Here is a 2,616-nt window from a genome sequence, read left to right on the forward strand (position 1 = left end):
GGGGGGGGGGCTTTTTACTTAAGAGTTAACTATGTTTTGTTGATTCTCCTTACAGCCACATTAACTTTCTGCTTGGGACATCAGGCTCTTGTCTTATGATTCGGTGTCACAAATCTTCTAATGCCCTTTCAATCCTTCTATTTTCCCAGATAGAATGGTGGAATAGAATAAATGGTGGCAATCACACACTCACTACTTCAGTCTGTGTTTGAGTCACACCAACAATTGCAATGGGATCCACTGCTACAAGTAACTAACCGTTATTCTTAGAGCGTCGAGTGCCTGTTCATGGCTGGATTGAGTAACATCCTCTGTGTAGTAAAAGCAGCAAGAAAAGCCTGCATATATATTTAACAAATATATTTGTACATAGGACAGGCATATTTACACACTATACACAGAAACACTGTTATTAAAAAGTTTGTTACATATGCAATATTTGTATCTTCCTCTGCAGTGCTACACATTGGCTGTACTTTACTGCTCCTTCTCACAATGTAAGTCTATCGTTTAATGTATAAATTCCTATTCTCTTCAGCTCCATTCAGTGGCAGTGATGCAGCGTGAATGGCTTTTTCCCAGCAGGGCACTGGGTGGAAGTTTTATACATCAAGCACTCATTAAGAACAATTGACTCCATTTGTGCCTGATACAGTGGGATTGATTTACTAAAAACAAATAGGCTGTTCACTTTGCAAGAGAACTTGCACTTTGTAAAGGAATGTTACCTTTGCTTAGTGAATGAGGTGAAACTCTGCCAACTGCCATCACCCAATATTTTCCTTGCACGAGATTGGTTATTTTTTACAAAGAGACCACATTCACTAAGCTAAAGGGAAACTTCCCCTGCACAGTTCGTCACTAGGGGGGTGCGGCCCGCACCCAGGTGACACCATTGGAGGGGTGACACCAAAATGACGGACAGTCATTTTGGTGTCACCCCATTTGAAAAGTTGAGCACTCAGTCATGGACCGAGAGCCTGACCAAAAGCCCAACAGTTGCACGAGGGAGGAGGGGACCTGGCGGCATACTTTATCCCACCGGGTGAACGTCCCCTCTTCTCTCTGCCAGTGTCCATCACTAAGATGGCCGCCGGCAGGTATCACCAAGATAGCCTGAGCCTACCTTCCGGTCATTTAACATAAACCGGTAGCCTCACTTACAATTAGTAGGGCCTGCTCATTGCATACATGGGCTCTGCTTGCTGCTTTGCAGTGCTTTGCTGCTCATTCTCTACAAGTGTATTGCTGGTATCTTATCTCAGCAGTTGTTATGCAGGGGGACTGCAGTGATAGCAGAAACAAAAATAAGATCCCTTTAGGGACTGACCCTGTAATCTGCCTACTACCTAGGAGTCAGTCAGGGATTTTTGCTGGGATTTTGGTTTTGCTTCTCTCTGCATTAAATATACCAACAAAAAAATAGATGGGGTTTTCAAGGTGACTACTAAGGAATACAGTGGAATGAATCCAAAAAATGTCAAATAAATCATATAGATAGTAAAATTCACCTTTATTACAATTAATTAATAATATACATATAGATAAATAAATAAAAAACAGCAAATCCATTCATCTAAGTAAAAACAATGGTAGATGTCTATAACATGTCTATAACCTCCCGGGAGCCTGTACAGAAACATGATTATAAATTCATACATTTGTCATCAATTCCGTTACATTCATGTCTTATTGCATAATTTTATGTAAATCAAAAATTCACAGATGATTCTGTGCTTTCTCCAGCCTTCTATGCGTTTTGCCGAAGCTTCATCAGGAAGTTTATGGAGGTGACCATCTTGATAAATGTCTTGTTGGTAAATGGATACACATCTGCAGGAAGTCTCTCTACTCAACCAGGAAACAAGAACATCAGGGGGAGTAAAGTAACGGTAGGGGAGCCATATGCCTGTCATTGCGTACCTTTCAATTGTATTGAGAGTCCTCAAACATCCACAGCTGAACTTCTTAAACCGAGCCCTCCAACCATCCCCCCACATCTTGCTGAGTTCCCGCTGCACAGCCCACACGCCACCCGAATTGTCGGTGTCTGATGTAGGCTGCCTACGTCAGACGCCGACAATTTGGCCCATCACTAGTGCTGACACTGTCCTTCCTTCTGGAGGGTGGCTACTTTTGTTCTCCATGGTCCCTGTTTGTGTTGTAAAGTAGTCACCGCTCCAACCTCACTCCCGTGATGGACTACAATCTCATGTTTAGTTTGCTAATTTGTATTTTAAAATACAACTATATTTAGTTGTATTTTATTTTTGTGTTTTAGTATTGTAGTTCATTACGGGAGTGAGCTTGGAGCGGTGGCTGCTTTACAACACACACAGGGAACATGGGCAACAAAAGTAGCCCCCCTCCAGAAGGAAGGACAGTGTCAGCACCAATTCAGAGATGATTTGAGGATCTACAGCCGAGTGATACACAGATAAGATACATTTGTTGTTAATAGTTAAGGTCCTAAATGTATTTCTAAGATTTAACTCCTCAGTTAGGTGTCACTTTAAGGGTGCTTGGAATGGGGACATATATAATATGTATATACAGTATATAATGTTACTGTTTAAATTATCCTTTAATTTGCACATAACTTTTTCCACAAAATCT

The sequence above is a fragment of the Nanorana parkeri genome, unplaced genomic scaffold (genome assembly GCF_000935625.1).
Source record: "Nanorana parkeri isolate BGI_ZX_2015 unplaced genomic scaffold, ASM93562v1 scaffold350, whole genome shotgun sequence".
NCBI lineage: Eukaryota > Metazoa > Chordata > Amphibia > Anura > Dicroglossidae > Nanorana > Nanorana parkeri.